General features: G+C 41.2%; 1 long non-coding RNA gene across 1 annotated transcript in view; it reads left to right on the forward strand.

Moving 5' to 3' along the window:
* Nucleotides 1-12,906, forward strand: part of LOC140728212 (uncharacterized) — a 21,840-nt gene extending 8,934 nt beyond the window's left edge. Inside the window, exons 2-3 of the long non-coding RNA XR_012099015.1 lie at nucleotides 5,172-5,208; nucleotides 11,551-12,906. This is a non-coding gene — a long non-coding RNA (uncharacterized lncRNA). The remainder of the gene's footprint in view (nucleotides 1-5,171; nucleotides 5,209-11,550) is intronic.
* The last annotated feature ends 5,292 nt before the right edge of the window (nucleotides 12,907-18,198 follow it).

An 18,198-nucleotide genomic window follows, 5' to 3' on the forward strand; every position in this document is an offset into this window, starting at 1 on the left:
AAATAAGCAGTTGACATTTCATGTCGAGACATGGGTGAGGCAATGATAGAATGATTGATGACATCTTCCACCACCTTGCTGATGATTGAGAATAGAGTAATTGAACAGTAGCTTTGACCTGCTCTTTGTGGAAAGGACACCTGAACAGTGCTTCACATTGTCAAGCAGATAGCTGTGTTATAATTGCATATAAATAACTTGACTAGAGGCACAGCTAGTTCTGGGGCATAGGTCTTCAGTACTACAGCTGCAATGTTGCTTGGCCCCAGCCATTTACAGTGCTCACATATCTCTTGATATTGAGTAGAATGAATTAAATTGGCTGAAGGCTGGTTTCTGCGATAGCAGGGGTCTCAGGATGAAGCCAAGATGATTATCTTCTCTGCACTTCTGGCTGAACAGAGTTGTGAATGTCTCAACCACTTCCTTAGCACTCGGATTAGGGTTCTGCTGATGTGCTGGGTGGGGAAATCCTTGGAGCAACAACCTAAACCCAGCAGATGTTTAACTGTCTACTAGTTTTTACAACTAAGTGTGGCAGGACACAGAGTTTTAATGTGTTGGTTGGAAGATCACTCAACTGTCTATAGTGTACTATTTAGCACACAGGTGCCAAGCAGAACAGCTTCACAAGAGTAGCACTGAGTTTTGGGTATATCTAGTGTCACTGCCAGCATACTCTACTGCAATCCTCTTGAACTGGGATTGATCCCTTGGCTTGATCATATTGGCAGAGAGAGACACACGGGAGGTTACATCAACACACACACAAAATGCTGGTGGAACACAGCAGGCTAGGCAGCATCTATAGGGAGAAGCACAGTCGACGTTTCGGGCCGAGACCCTTCGTCAGGACTAACTGACAGAAAAGATAGTAACAGATTTGAAAGGGGGAAATGCGAAATGATAGAAGACCGGAGGGGGTGGGGTGAAGCTAAGAGCTGGAAAGGTGATTGGCAAAAGGGCTACAGAGCTGGAGAAGGGAAAGGATCATGGGATGGGAGGCCTAGGGAGAAAGAAAAGGGGAGGGGAGCACCAGAGGGAGATGGAGAACAGGCAGAGGGAGAACAAAAAGGGGAGGCGGAGAAAAATAAATAAATCAGGGATGGGGTAATAAGGGGAGGAGGGGCATTAATGGAAGTTAGAGAAGTCAATGTTCATGCCATCAGGTTGGAGGCTACTCAGACGGAATATAAGGTGTTGTTCCTCCAACCTGAGTGTGGCTTCATCTTGACAGTAGAGGAGGCCATGGATTGACATATCAGAATGGGAATGGGACGTGGAATTAAAATGTGTGGCCACTGGGAGATCCTGCTTTCTCTGGCGGACAGAGCGTAGGTGTTCAGCGAAACGGTTTCCCAGTCTGCGTCGGGTTTCACCAATATATATAAGGCCACACCGGGAGCACCAGACACAGTATACCACACCAGCCGACTCACAGGTGAAGTGTTGCCTCACCTGGAAGGACTGTCTGGGGCCCTGAATGGTGGTGAGGGAGGAGGTGTAAGGGCAGGTGTAGCACTTGTTCCACTTACAAGGATAAGTGCCAGGAGGGAGATCAGTGGGAAGAGATGGGGGGGACGAGTGGACAAGGGAGTCGCGTAGGGAGTGATCCCTGCGAAAAGCAGAAAGAGTGGGGGGAGGGAAAGATGTGCTTGGTAGTGGGATCCCATTGCAGGTGGCGGAAGTTACAGTGAATTATACGTTGGACCCAGAGGCTGGTGGGGTGGTAGGTGAGGACAAGGGGAACCCTATCCTGAGTGGGGTGGCAGGAGGATGGGGTGAGGGCAGATGTGCGAGAAATGGGAGAGATGCGATTGAGAGCAGAGTTGATAGTGGAGGAAGGGAAGCCCCTTTGTTTAAAAAAGGAAGACATCTCCTTCGTCCTGGAATGAAAAGCCTCATCCTGAGAGCAGATGTGGCGGAGTCGGAGGAATTGTGAGAAGGGGATGGCATTTTTGTAAAAGACAGGGTGAGAAGAGGAATAGTCTAGGTAGCTGTGAGAGTCTGTAGGCTTATAGTAGATATCAGTAGATAAGCCGTCTCCAGAGATGGAGACAGAAAGATCAAGAAAGGGGAGGGAGGTGTCAGAAATGGAGCAGGTAAATTTGAGGGCAGGGTGAAAGTTGGAGACAAAGTTAACGAAGTCAACGAGCTCAGCATGTGTGCAGGAGGCAGTGCCAGTGCAGTCGTCGATGTAGCGATGGAAAAGAGGGGGACGGATACCCGTATAGGTTTGGAACAGGGATTGTTCCACAAAGCCAACAAAAAGGCAGGCATAACTGGGACCCATGCGGGTGCCCATGGCTACACCCTTGGTTTGGAGGAAGTGGGAGGAGCCAAAGGAGAAATTATTGAGAGCAAGAACTAATTCTGCTAGACAGAGGAGAGTGGTGGTAGAGGGGAATTGGTTAGGTCTGGAATCCAAAAAGAAGCGGAGATCTTTGAGGAGGTTACGTGGTTTGGTAGTCCATTTCTGCTCCTGGTGCTGGCCCACAGCTAAATCTGTTCTGATGCTAATGCTTGACAAAGGGTATGAAAATGGGATTTTGTCTCCACAAGGACTGTGCAGTGGACAGAATAGCCGAGGCTGCTGTGGACAAATGCATGCACCATTGATTGATCACTGAGAGTGAGAATGAATAAATCATGGATGCTGCTTGGATATCATGTACACCTCTGGAGAAAATAAGTTTTATGTCAACAAGACCTTGAAAACAAAAGTTAATTACACTTCTAGTCTTCTTTATAGGCAGGTGTACATTCAAAAACCTCTTGCACCTGCAGGAAGCTAGTCAGGGGAAGACTGGGGATATTAACCGAGTCTTTACTTATTCTATCTGGGTTCATCAGTGCTAACATAAGATTCTATCTGCTCTGTCCCAGCCATTAACTTTACCAATCTGTATTCCCTTGAAGTCTATCTATATGCTCTTCACAACAGCATCATCACCCTGCTTTGTATCATCAGCAAAATCATATGTTGGACTTATCCCTCAATGAAATTACTGATCTGGGCTGTGAACAACTGATCTGGCCTGTGAACAATCAGCCCCAACACTACTTAAGAAAGCACCTCACATTCCTCTGATTTAATAATGGCCCCTTTATTCTGAATTTGTTTATTAACCAATCCTCACTCCCAGCTAGTATATTACCCACTATCTCAAAAACTTTAATTTTGTTTAATAAACTCTTGCATGGCATCTTATTTCAGGCCTTCTGAAAGACAACATTCATCACATCTGTTAGTTCACCCTTTTCTATTCACTTAACTCAAAATTATAGATTTACCAAAAGTAATTTATCTTTCAGAAATTCTTGTGGACTCTATTCAATACCATTATGATGTTTTAATTACCTTCTTTCACTTCCTTAATAATAGATCCCAATATTTTCCCTATTACAGATGTCTGGTCCACTGCTCTGATTCCTGGCTTTGTCTTTCCTTCCTTCCTTAAATATTGATGTTAACATTTGTAGAAGAATTAAAGAAATTTTAAGAGATCACAAACAATAAATACACATAGTCATTGCTACCTCTTTCAAAGCTGAGTGAAGCTTTAAGTGGACCTGTGTGCCAGAAAACTGGAACAGGGTATTACTTTTGAGTTTCTACCATTTACTTACTTCACAATGTAATTTTCTCCTTTCTCAATCCATCAGAAATTAATTGTTCTAATCTTTTTTCATTTCTTAAAGTTCAAAGTAAATTTATTATGAAAGTACATATATATGTCACCATATGCAACCCTGAGATTAATTTTCTTGCAGGTCAACTCAATAAATCCAGTAACTATAATAGAATCAATGACAGACCACACCAGCAGTGTGCAAAAGACAATAAACTGTGAAAATACAAAAAGAAAGAAAAAATAAATAATAATAAGTAAATAAGCAATAAATATCTAGAACATGAGATGAAGAGTCCTTGAAAGTGAATCCATGGTTTATGGGGACATTTCAGTGATGGAGCAAGTGAATTATTCACTTTGGTTCAAAAGCCTAATGTTTGAGGAGTAATAAACCTGGTAGTGTGAGTCTTGAGGCTCCTGTAGCAGTGAGGAGAGAGCTTTTACAGTTTTGTCCTGTTTCTCACTAATCTCCTTGGTTATCTTATACTAATACCCTTGTTCTGTACTTTGTTTAGATTTAAGACCCTAACTTTGGCTTGACTTTGATCAAAAATTAGGAAGTGGTTAAGTAGTTTGTTTTTTTATTCCTTATAAGTTTCTAATTAATTACTATCAGTTAAGGATTTTTTTGTAAATGCATTTTAATATATTAGTAAAATTATGTTCAATATTTTTGATCATCAGAGACATTGAAGAGCTTTTAACTGCAACAAGCTTACAGACAACTATAAGGACTATGAGGGAAGGACTTCAAGATCCTTCTCCTTGATGACTGGTTATGATGTTACCCTGCACCACTTTGCACAGCAATGTCTCCGATAAAGGGCAGCTATATGTAATTGTGGTTGTTGGATAGCCTAAGTGGCCAGCCAGACTGAGGATAAGCTAGATCATAAATGAAATATTTCCATAGATATCTGGCTGGCAGCAACAGAACTTAGGGGCATGTAGATTTCTCAACGTGGTGGTTATGTTCTGAAGTTCGGAGTCCAATTCTGTAAGGAGTCTTTGTACATCCTCTCCTTGGAATGCGTGGGTTTTCTTTAGGCCTTCTGGTTTCCTTCCACAGACCAACGATCTACCGGGTAGGTGATTGGGTTTGTTGTGATTTGCTGAGGTGGTGTGGCTCGAAGGACCAAAGAGCCTACTCTGTGCTGTACTGCTACATAGATAAAGGAATAACTCACCAGCTCATTGTGGACTTACCCCTAAACAGAATCCAATATTTGCTCAAGATCTATGTTTTTGTACAATTTTTCTTAAATCTGTCAGAAGCTGGTAAATATTATGTTTTATTAAAAATGAGGGATAGGAGATCTATCAATCTCAAGAACATACCTTGGCAAATGTGGTTTTTAAAAACACATGGGACTTAAGATACATAATTTTTCTTGTAATCGATGTAGGATAAACTTCTAACCTACTAACTATAAATGGATGCTAGATCTAGTACACACCATCACCTGAGTAATGTAAAGCCACTATTTTTTATATATTTTTACAAATTTCTAATTACAACATAATTGCTTTACACAGGGTCAAATTTAATCTCTAGAGATCAAGGAGAAGACTGGTAAGCATGTCAATTCTAGTCTTGGGGAGTGATTATTCCTAGTTTTGATCAAAAGGATGACTTATTTCAGTGAATGAATATTGGTCCACACATTCAAGTATTGTATCCCAAAATTTTCAGCTTAAATTTTACTTCAGTCTTTTCCCTAATGTTGAGCACTCTTCTGAAAAATGAGAAACGAAGATCAATAATCCAGCTCTACATTTTGCCACAACTATTACCTAGTGCTTCTCTCTCCCCTCCCTCACCTTTTAAATCTACTCATCTCTTTTTTTCCTCCAGCCTGCTGAAAGGTTTCAGTCTGAAATGTCGACTGTACTTTGTTTTCCCCATAGATGCTGCCTGGCCAAAATTCCTTCAGCATTTTGTGTGCGTTGACCACTTGGATTGCCTTCTGTGTTCAAATTTAATTTTTTGGGTCTAGTATTTACTCAAAGCCAACATTATTACATAATCCCAATATCCTGGAGAAGGTGCTAGTGAGCAGCTATCTTGAACCACTGAAGTCCTTCTCAGCACAGGAAGAGGAGACTGTTCATTGGAGGTATTCACATGGTCCAGTTGAATAGCGAGTTATACGATTTAGAACCTGCAATACATTTCCAAGTCAGGATAGCGTGATACTTGGAGAGGCATTTCAGGTGGTGTGGCTTGCATGTACCCGCTGTCCTTGTTCTTCTTGCTGGTAAAGGGCACATGTTTGGGAGGTATTGTTGGAGGAGCCCAGCTGAATAATTGCACTACCTTATGTAAAGAAAGAAATTAATGGAGATGAGAAATAAATGATTCGACTTGGATTTCTCAGGTCATCGGAAAGACAAACAAAATACGAGTAAAAAACGCAGCTAAATCATAAAATCATGGTCCCAGAAAGACACACTTAATACAAAGATTGTGAGCCTGAGTTTCAGTTTCCTTTATGCATCCAAAAAACAGTGGCTCATGCCAAGCTACGGGTGCACCCTGGATCTGCTTTCACACTGCCTCAGTGAACAGTGTGTTCTTCACGTGCACCCTGGATCTGCTTTCACACTGCCTCAATGAACAGTGTGTTCTTCACGTGCACCCTGGATCTGCTTTCACACTGCCTCAGTGAACAGTGTGTTCTTCACGTGCACCCTGGATCTGCTTTCACACTGCCTCAGTGAACAGTGTGTTCTTCACGTGCACCCTGGATCTGCTTTCACACTGCCTCAGTGAACAGTGTGTTCTTCACGTGCACCCTGGATCTGCTTTCACACTGCCTCAGTGAACAGTGTGTTCTTCACGTGCACCCTGGATCTGCTTTCACACTGCCTCAGTGAACAGTGTGTTCTTCACGTGCACCCTGGATCTGCTTTCACACTGCCTCAGTGAACAGTGTGTTCTTCATGTGCACCCTGGATCTGCTTTCACACTGCCTCAGTGAACAGTGTGTTCTTCATGTGCACCCTGGATCTGCTTTCACACTGCCTCAGTGAACAGTGTGTTCTTCATGTGCACCCTGGATCTGCTTTCACACTGCCTCAGTGAACAGTGTGTTCTTCATGTGCACCCTGGATCTGCTTTCACACTGCCTCAGTGAACAGTGTGTTCTTCATGTGCACCCTGGATCTGCTTTCACACTGCCTCAGTGAACAGTGTGTTCTTCATGTGCACCCTGGATCTGCTTTCACACTGCCTCAGTGAACAGTGTGTTCTTCATGTGCACCCTGGATCTGCTTTCACACTGCCTCAGTGAACAGTGTGTTCTTCATGTGTTCAACCAGCTTGGTAGTACAGCAAGCTATCTGACACAGGGAGCATCATGGCCTAGCCTAAATCTATCATAAACTAGTGCTTACTAACATATGCATTCCAGATGGAAGCAATCAGAATCAGGTTTATTATCACCGGCATGTGACGTGAAATTTGTTAACTTAGCAGCAACAATTCAATGCAATACATAATCTAGCACAGAGAAAAATAAACAAGTAAATCAATTACATATTTGAATAGATTTTAAAAAGTGCAAAAACAAAAATACTGTATATTTAAAAAAAAGTGAGGTAGTGTCCAAAGCTTCAATGTCCATTTGTGAATTGGATGGCAGAGGGGAAGAAGCTGTTCCTGAATTGCTGAGTGTGTGCCTTCAGGCTTCTGTACCTCCTATCTGATGGCAACAGTAAGAAAAGGGCATGCACTGGGTGCTGGAGGTCCTTAATAATGGATACTGCCTTCCTGAGACACCCCTCGCTAAAGATGTCCAGGGTACTTTGTAAGTTAGTGCCCAAGAAGGAGCTGATTAGATTTACAACATTCTGCAGCCTCTTTCGGACCTGTTCAGTAGCCCCTCCATACCAGACAGTGATGCAGCCTGTCAGAATGCTCTCCATGTTAGAACTATAGAAGTTTTTGAGTAATCAAGAACAAACTGATTTTTGTGCATTTCTAGCAAGAGAAAATCTGCAGTTGCTGGAAATCGACGCAACACGAACAAAATGCTGGAGGAACTCAGCAGGCCAGGCAGCATCTACGGAAAAGAGTGAAGAGTGGATGTTTTGGGCCGAGGCCCTTCATTGTGCATTTCTAAACTGGTGGACATTGAAACCAATACTGGTACAGCATCTCTTCTGCAACTGGGCAGACAGAACCTAGAACTATTCTGGTGTGCACGGGAACATGTGGGTTATCAACTAAAAGCCTTTGTCTCAGACATTTCCACAAATAGGATTTAGGGCAGTGAAAATTAATGAGTTTACTCAAGCAGCATGTGAACAGTGTGATTAGATATTGTAAATGGGATATGCTTGTGGTTAATATGTGGAATTTCACACAACGGTATCTCTCATTAAGCACAGCTGGATTCAGAATATTGGTAGGATGATAAATTTGAGTCTATTAGAACATAGAATATTTCAGCACAGCACAGGCCCCTTAGCCAACAATGCTGTGCTGACATTTTAGCCTACTCTTAAGATCAATCTAACTATCCCTTGTACATACCTCTCCATTTTTCTTTCACGTGCCTATCCAAGAGTTTCTTAAATGTCCCTAATGTAGTTGTGCCTATTACCACCATTGGCAGCGTGATCCACGCATTCACCACTCTGTGGTAGATACTGATATTTCTCACGCTGGATTCTTCTGCACATTGTCATGGAACAAGTGCCTGAGGTATTAGTAAAGCTTGACTAGATCCCTTCCTACTATAAACATTAACTGCTCAGTATATCATTGCTGCCTATGAGGGGCTACAGTGCATTATTTATGAGAGGCATTCCCCATGTTGCAACAATAGTAACATTTCAGAAGAACTTCATTGGTTGTGATATTCTTTGGATGACCTGAAGTTGTGAAAGGCACGGTGAATGCAAGTTTCTGTTCCTTTAGTACCTCCCAGCGCAACCCAAAAACAAGGTGTCGCAACCTTATTCAAATTTAGCTGCATCTTTTACTTGTATTCCTCCTTGATGGACAAAGATCAGAGAAATCCAAACTAAAGAGTAGCTGAATGATTTTTTTAATCTCCATTCATCTCTTTGATTACATAGATCAACATTAGGTTTGTTGTTTAATCCAGGCAAACATGAGGTATTGCACTTTGGGGGATCAAAATGTAAAGGCAAAGCATACAGTTCATGGCAGGAACCTTAACAGCATTGATGTACAGAGGCATCAAAGGGGCCAAGTCCATAGCTCCCTTGAAAGTGACTTAATAAGTTGAGAGCAGTAAAGAAGGCATCTTGTATGCTTGCTGTTATTAGTTGAGGCACTGAGTTTGATTTGCAAATTATGTTGCAGCTTTATAACATGTCTTGAATATAGCCTTAATTTCTGGCCACCCCATTAAAAGATGTGAAGGCTTTGCTGAGGGTGCAAAAGAGGTTTAGCAGGATGCTGCCTGGATTTGAGGGCATGTGCTAGCAGCAGAGGTTGCACAAACCAAGGTCATTTTCTCTGCAGTCACAGAGGCTGAGAGAAAATTGGCAAATGTTTATAAGATTGTGAGAGGAATAGACGGTGGACAGTATCTTTCTTCCAGTCGGAACGTCTAATACTAGAGGCAATGCATTTAAGGTGAGAAGGGGACAATTCAAAAGGAGAGATGTGGTGCAAGATTTTTGTTCTTACAGAGCGGTGGCTGTGTCTGCAGTGCACCATCAGAAGTGGTGGTGGAGGCAGATACATTAGGGGCATTAAGAGGATCTTAGAAAGACACATGAATATGCAGAGAATGGAGGGTTATGAACTGTGTGCAGGTAGAAAGAATTAGTTTAATTAGCTTTATTAGTTTGGCACAACATCATGGGCTGAAGGGCGTGTTTCTGTGCTGTACTATTTCATGTTCCATGTTTAGCAAGAGAGGTCAACTTTCCACAAGGCTACTTTTGCAGAATAGACTATAGTCTATCAATTTTTAAACTGAAGATAGCTACCAGGCCAGAGCCCAGCCTGCTATATAATGTTATATTAAAGGAAAGTGCTGGTGGTCTATCTCTAACCAAGCTGTGGAGATTTCATTGTTGATGAGGAAGAGAATTGGGAAAACTATCAATCTAATATCAGGAGAATTAGTCATACACCCTGAGCTTCACTTAACTGTGTGTGTGCTTGAGACAAAAACATACCCATTATCCAGTTATCCTGGCTAAAATGAGTCAGATTCACAGCAACTGGTTGGCCATCTCATCTCCTCCTTTAAACGTTTCATTGTGAATACACAACAAATACACTGAACCCAGTGTATTCTCTGCAACTCCATGGCTACCCATTTAAACTCTCCTATCCCCATGCTATCTAAGAATTAAATAGTGCGATGCTTAAAACTTCCAAATCAGTAAGTAAATGCAGAGTAATAAAAGGAGCTCCAGGAGTCTCAGAGAACAGTCCTTGCATGGCCCATTCTTGCTGCAAACAATTATTTATTCTTCCCAACAGAAGACGACACTTGTATTCAGCCAGCACAAGGCTATCGTATTAAACGAGGCACAGATGTACATGATCAGAGGAATGTTGAAAAACAGACAACCAGACTGCCCCTAGTTATGACATAAATGGGGTAGACTGTGTAGAATAATTTAACATCATATGACAAAAAAGGGGCCATCAATTGTAAAAGACTCTCTTTGTAATATTTTTAGCCTATTTAGTTTCAGCATATGCAAGTGAAAAGGACCCTTTATCAGAATGTTTTGCTCAAGATCTCCACATTTCTGCACTCCTGGTATTTCACACATATAGCTACTGTCCAGCCTGTGACAGGATAAAGTTAGGATGAATGGGCAAGCTACCACTGGTCATAGCATATCTCCAATTTTATTCAAAATCATTTTCTCCCTTTTGTGGAGCTCATTGGCAACCACTAGACCACTCCAAATGAAGACAAAGTTAATTACAGTAATGTAATGGACATGGTAAAATGTTGCAAGATGTTTCAGTGATCAATAATAAAATTTGACAGAAACATGATATTAGTAAGATGGGCAAGCACAAGCTTGAGGAGGCTTGTTTCAAGGACAAGAGAGGGAGAGATGCAGAGTGGTTTAGTGTGGGATATTCAGAGCTTGGGATTTGGCCAGCTGAAGGCATGGAAATTCAAGATGGCTAATATTAATAGGTGGATGCATGTAAATGACACAGATTCCGAAGCTCAGTGTGGGGTCAAATAGGGATGCCAAGATTATGAGTGTCTCAACTATCCTCAAGAAGTGGCCAGGATGAGACTGGTTAAGAGTCAGAGACTATGGCTGGGAACTAAGGCAATGACTTTGGTCTCCTGACAATTTAAATGAAGGAAACATCTACTCTTTCTTTCTGCAGCAACATGTGCGCAGAAATGTTGGAGGAACTCGGCAAGTCAGACAGCATCTATGGAGGAAAATAAAGTCAATGTTCCAGGGCTAGACCCTTCATCAGGACTGAAAAAGAAGGGAGACAGAAGCCAGAATAAAAGTTGGAGTGGTGGGGGGGTGGGGGGGGGGGGTGGTAGGTGAATGAATAAGTTCTTTTTTTCTTTCTAGACAAGGACTGAGGAGTACAAGTTAAAAGCAGTAGAGAGCTCATGAATGGTGGTATTGTCAGTAAGAGTATGAAAATTGACATGTCATTTGTGAGAGGTCACAGTGTGATCTGGCAGTGAGAAAAGGAATGTTAATGTATTTTAAATTTCAAGACTTGTAGGGGAATTCTCAGTTTTCATGTTTTTTTCACTATGTAACAAAGGTTCTGAGTTTTCAGGGTGCTAGAGTCAGAGATAATACAACATGGTAAAATAACCTTCTGCCACCGAGCCCACACTAGCAAGTGCCCATTTGCACTGAACCCAAATTAATCCCATTTTCTGTTCTCCCTCCACGCCCATCAACTCCTTCACCCCGGCAGCTATTCGTCTCCACTAAACGCAATTTACAGTGACGGATTCACCTACAAACCTGCACATTTTTGGGACGTGGGAGGAAACTGGCACACCCTGAAGAAACGCGTGTAGTCACAGGAAGAATGAACTAATTCCACATTGACAGCAGAGGTCAACATTGAGACAGCAGCTCTACAGACTGTGCCACTGTGCTGTCTGAGCAGGGACTTGCATGCCATCAAAGAAGAATTTGCATTATATAGATGATATACGCAGTAGCCTCTGTACACTGCTGGAGAAAGAAGGATTAACTTGATGGGATATTAATGAAGTAGGCTGCTTTGACCTAAATGTTGTTCCAGTTTTACTGCCTGCGAACATGAATTGTGAAGAGCAGCAAATCAAACAAAGTGGAAAGAAATGTGCTTTTCTTATAATGGATGAATGTTCACTGATGAAGCAGCTGAAGATAACTGGCCCAGGACTCCGATCTGAAGAACTGATCCATGTAAACTAATTGTCACCTTCATCTGTCAGTTATTTATTATTTAGAAAGACAGTGCAGAACAGGCCCTTCTGGACGAACAAGCCAAACTGAGCAACACCCCTTCTATTTAACCCTAGCCTAATCACAGGACAATTTACAATAACCAATCAACCTACTAATCGGCATGTCTTTGGAATGTGGGAGGAAATCGGAGCACCCAGAGGAAACCCATGCATTCACAGGGAGGATGTACTAACTCCTTACAGACAGCAGCGGATTAAACTTTGAACTCCAATGCCCTTAGCTGTAATAGCATCATGGTAACTGTTGCACTATCATGACACCCATAGTTGCTGCTATGTCTCTACTACAGCTATTGGATTACTGTACACCCATTTTTTGATGTGCCATTAATTTTCCTTGTTAATTTTCCATGATTGGTATTTCAGTTGGTTCTTTTAACCATAATACCCGATTGTGAAGATATTTGCTTATACATTATGTTGGATACATTAGTGCACATTATAAAAAGGTGTTATGACAAAGTTGGTTATCGTTGTCAATAACCCAACAATAGCAAGGCCAATTTTTTTTGGATGTATTTTTGCAAGGTATATTTTTCTGATTTTTTAAATCACATGCTGCTTGTAGTTTATACAAAACCACCTCATCCAAATGTATAGATGATAATTTCTATAAACTTTAATAAATTGCGAAGTTCAGCAATGTTAATTTTGCTAAATACAGCTAATAACTTTCTTGCTGTAAGTCTCTCATTCACAAAGCTGCCAAGGTTAAATTAACTGGAAATTTCAAAACTGAAATTAATTATTGTTTGTTGGTAAAATAGAATATGCAGTGCCCGTGGAAAGTATTCACCCCCCCCTTAGAAGTTTATATGTTTTATTGTTTTACAACACTGAATCATAGTGAATTTAATTTGGCTAAAAAGACTCTTTGGTGTCAGTGAATATGGAAAAAGACTGTTTGGTGTCAGTGAAAACAGATCTCTACAAAGTGATCTAAATTAATTACAAAAATAAAACACAAAATAATTAATTGCATAAGTATTCACCCCCTTTAATAAGGCACACCAAATCATCAGTGATGTAGCCAAATGGTTTTAGGAGTCACATAATTAAATGGAGACTGTGATGTGTGCAGTCAAGGTGGTTTCAATTGATTGTAGTAAAAATACACCTGTATCTAGAAGGTCCAACTTATGGTGAGTCAGTATCCTGCAAAAACTATACCATGGAGACAAAAGAACACTCCAAACAACTCCTCAAAAATGTTATTGAAAAGCACAAGTCAGGAGATGGATACAAGATAATTTCCAAGTCATTCAATATCCCTTGGAGTACAGTTAGTCAATCATCAAGAAATTGAAAGAATGTGGCACAGCTGTAAATCTGCCTAGAGCAGGCCGTCCTCAAAAACTGAGTGACCATGCAAGAAGGGGACTAGTGAGGGAGGTCCCCAAGTACCCTATAACAACTCTGGAGGAGTTACAAATTTCAGCAGCTGAGATGGGAGAAATGGCTCATACAACAGCTGTTGCCCTAGTGCTTCACCAGTCGCGGCTTTATGGGAAAGTGGCAAATAGAAAGCCACTCTTGGAAAAAAAAACACATGAAATCTTAGCTCGAGTTTGCCAGAAGGCATGAGGGAGACTCTGATGTCAGCTGGAAGAAGGTTCTATGGTCTGATGAAACCAAAATTGAGCTTTTTGGCCATCAGACTAAATACCATCTATGGTGTAAGCCAAACACTGCACATCATCAAAAACACATAATCTCTATTGTGAAGCATGGTGGTAGTGAGCATCACGTTGTGGGGATGTTTCATTGCAGTAGGGCCTAGAAGGCTTGAGAAGGTAGAGGGTAAAATGAATGCAGTAAAAATCAGGGAGATCCTGGAAGAAAACCTGATGCAGTCTGCAAGAGAATTGCGACTTGGGAAAAGATTTGATTTCCTGCAAGACAATGACCCCAAGTATAAAGCCAAAGCTACACCAGAATGGCTTAAAAACAACAAAGTTAATGTCTTGGAGTGGCCAAGTCAAAGTCCAGACCTTAAATCAATTGAGAACATTGACTGGACTTGAAAAGGGCTGTTCATTCATGATCCCCATGCAATATGACAAAGCTTGAGCAGTTTTGTGAAGAAGAATGGGGAAAAATTGCAGTACCCAAATATGAAAGCTGATAGAGATCTATCCACACTGAATCAAGGCTGTAATTGCTGCCAAAGGTGCATCTACTAAATACTGACTTGAAGGGGGTGAATACTTATGCAATCAGTTATTTTGTGTTTAATAATTGCAATAAGTTTAGACCAATTTGTAGAAATTTGTCTTCACTTTGACACAAAAGAGTTTAGTCCACTGATCAGTGTCAAAAAGCCAAATTAAATCCACTGTGATTCTATGTTGTAAAAAAACCATGAAAACTTTCAAGAGGGAGGAATACCTTTTATAGGCACTGTAAAAGCAAGGATATAATATTGAGACTTTATAAAGCACTGGTGAAGCCTCACTTGGAGTATTGTGAGCAGGTTTGGGTTCCTTATCTTAGAAAGGATGTGCTGAAATTGGAGAGGGTTCAAAGAAGATTCATGAAAATGATTCCAGGATTGAATGGCTTGTCATATGAAGAGCATTTGATAGTTCTGGGCCCATCTTCATTAGAATTCAGAAGAATGAGGAGTGACCTCATTGAAACATTTTGAATGCTGAAAGAAGTTGATATTGTGTTAGTGGAGAGGATGTTTCCTATGGTGGGGGAGTCTAAGACCAGAGGATACAGCCCCAGAATAGATTCTTTAGCCAGAGAGTGGTGACTCTGTGGAATTCTTTGCCACAGTCAACTGTAGAGGCAAAGTTTTTATAAGACCATAAGATACAGGAGCAGAAGTAGGCCATTCAGCCCGTTGAGTCTGCTCCGCCATTCAATCATGGGCTGATCCAATTTTTCCAGTCATCCCCACTGCTCTGCTTTCACCCCATACTCTTTGATGTCCTTGCTAATAAAGAACCTATTTATCTCTGCCTCAAATACACCCAGTGACATGGCCTCCACAGCTGCTCGTGGCAACAAATTCCACAGATTTACCACCCTCTGACTAATTTCTCTGCATCGCAGTTCTAAAAGGATGTCCGTCAATCCTGAAGTCATGCCCTCTTGTCCTAGAATCCCCTACCATGGGAAATAACTTTGTCATATCTAATTTGTTCAGGCCTTTTAACATTCGGAATGTTTCTATGAGATTCCTGCCTCATTCTCCTGAACTCCAGGGAATACAGCCCAAGAGCTGCCAGATGTTCTCATACGGTAACCCTTTAATTCCTGGAATCATTCTCGTGAATCTTCTCTGAACCCTCTCCAATGTCAGTATATCCTTTCTAAAATAAGGACCCCAAAACTGCACACAATATTCCAAGTGTGGTCTCACGAGTGCCTTATAGAGCCTCAACATCACATCCCTGCTCTTATATTCTATACCTCTAGAAATGAATACCAACATTGCATTTAACTTCTTTACCACCGACTCAACATGGAGGTTAACTTTTAGGGTATCCTGCACAAGGACTCCCAAGTCCCTCTGCATCTCTGCATTTTGAATTCTCTCCCCACCTAACTAATAGTAGGCCCATTTATTTCTTCCACCAAAGTGCATGACCATACACTTTCCAACATTGTATTTCATTTGCCACTTCTTTGCCCATTCCCCTAAACTATCTAAGTCTTTTTGCAGGCTCTCTGTTTCCTCAACACTACTTGCTCCTCCACCTATCTTTGTATCATCGACAAAGTAATACATTAATACCGTAGTCCAAAACATTGACATTCATCGAAAAACAGCAGTGGTCCCAACACCGACCCCTGTGGAACTCCACTGGTAACCAGCAGCCAGCCTGAATAGGATCCCTTTATTCCCACTCTCTATTTTCTGCCGAACAGCCAATGCTCCACCCACGCTAGTAACTTCTCTGTAATTTCATGGGCTGTTATCTTGCTAAGCAGCCTCATGTGCGTCACCTTGTCAAAGGCTTTCTGAAAATCCAAGTACACCACATCTACTGCATCTCCTTTGTCTACCCTGCTTGTAATTTCCTCAAAGAATTGCAGTAGGTTTGTCAGGCAGGATTTTCCTTTTAGGAAACCATGCTGGCTTTGGCCTATCTTGTCATGTGCCTCCAGGTACTCCATAATTTCATCCCTAACAATTGATTCCAACAACTTCCCAACCACTGATGTCAGGCTAACAGGTCTATAGTTCCCTTTCTGCTGCCTCCCACCCTTCTTAAATAGCGGAGTAACATTTGCAATTTTCCAGTCATCCGGTACAATGCCAGAATCTATCGATTCTTGAAAGATCATTGTTAATGCCTCCACAATCTCTCCAGCTACTTCTTCAGAACCCAAGGGTGCATTCCATCAGGTCCAGGAGATTTATCCACCCTCAGACCATTAAGCTTCCTGAGCACCTTCTCAGTCGTAATTTTCACTGCACAAACTTCACTTCCCAGACACTCTTTCCGGTATACTGCAGATGTCTTCCACTGTGAAGATTGATGCAAAATACGCATTCAGTTCCTCTGCAATCTCTGCATCTCTCATTACAATATCTCCAGCGTCATTTTGTATTGGTCCTACATCTACCCTCGACTCTCTTTTACCCTTTATATACTTAAAAAAGCTTTTAGCATCTTCTTTATATACATAAAAAAGGCAGAGGTTGATATATTCTGATTGGTCAGGGCATGAAGGGATACAGAAAGAAAGCAGGAGACTGGTGCTGAGAGGAAAATTGGATCAGCCATGATGAAATGGCAGAGCAGACTCTTTGGGACAAATGGCCTAATTCTGCTCCTATATGATATGGTCTTAAAGCATTAAGGAATATGCAAGATAGAAAAAATTATTAGCTCATGACTGATCTGTAATATATTGTCTAGAATATAATTCCCATTGTTATGCCTTATGTGCAAAAGCAGAAGGTGGCAGATACCCATCAAATCATCCCAGCGACTGAGCTGTAACTACTTTCCATAGGCAATTTTCAAAGAAATAGCTTTGATTTTACAAGGCAACATGAAATCACAACATTTAGCATACAAATGATACATTCAGGATACATTAAGTGGGGCCTTGACTTTTAAAATGATACTTCTAATGTAACAGAAGTTCAAGGCACTTCAATGCAGCAGTAACAAACATTTGACAGCAAACCTCAAAAAAGGCCAGGTGGTTTTCAGGTATGATTAAAGGAGCACAACTGACAAAGAAATAAGAGAGAGAATTACAGAGCTCAAGGCTTTGGCAGCTTAAGGTTTGTTCCAATTAAATTCAGAGGTGATCAGAAAGCCAGAAATGAACAAGTACACGTGGCTCAGAGAGCTAGCAGACTGGAGATTGCTGAGGTTGGTGGTAACAGACGGGAGAAAGAATGAGGGAGATGTGGTGAGATGGTCCAAGAGCATTGCAGGATTTGAAGGCTACTATCTTGCAGTTCTATTTGTGTTCACACTGAGCAAGGAGGAAGAACAATCACAAGGACAGTCAAGTGTTCTGCAGAAGGCTCATCAGTTTTTCCAAGATTACCAGGAAGAGGAGGAAGTGGAATTTTACCATTGATGTCCATATCCTAAAGTTTAATATAAATGTTATGGAAACACGATTATGTAATCTATTTCTGGTTCTACAGAATATTATTGGAAATACATTTTTTTGTTTTAGGTTGTATAAATCAGGACCAGCACGTATTTCTGCTTTCCAGACAGTTGAAAATAAAGTATATGTGAAATTTTGCATACTGTGCCACATTATCTGAGCTTATTATGGATTTACTATCAGCAGTAATTGTCAAGCTGTTTGAAAAAGGCTCTGTACACCAATTATTTAACACTATACTATCTTATAGATGAAAGTACACTTAAAATGAGCTGCTTTCCTAGAATACACCCTGCGATGACCCTGCCTGAACCCACATTTTGAGGTCTTGGGACAATGCCAGTTCTGTAATGGTTTTGAGACATATTTATCCAAAAAATAGATAATATTGTCATCATTCATTTTAATCACATAATTTTAAATAAACTTTTCAAATCAGAGTGCTACTTAAATTCACAGGCAGCGAACCTCTACCTGGATTTGGCATCACTGAGAAAATAAGAATAATTGAG

The sequence above is a fragment of the Hemitrygon akajei genome, chromosome 5, assembly GCF_048418815.1.
Source record: "Hemitrygon akajei chromosome 5, sHemAka1.3, whole genome shotgun sequence".
Lineage (NCBI taxonomy): Eukaryota > Metazoa > Chordata > Chondrichthyes > Myliobatiformes > Dasyatidae > Hemitrygon > Hemitrygon akajei.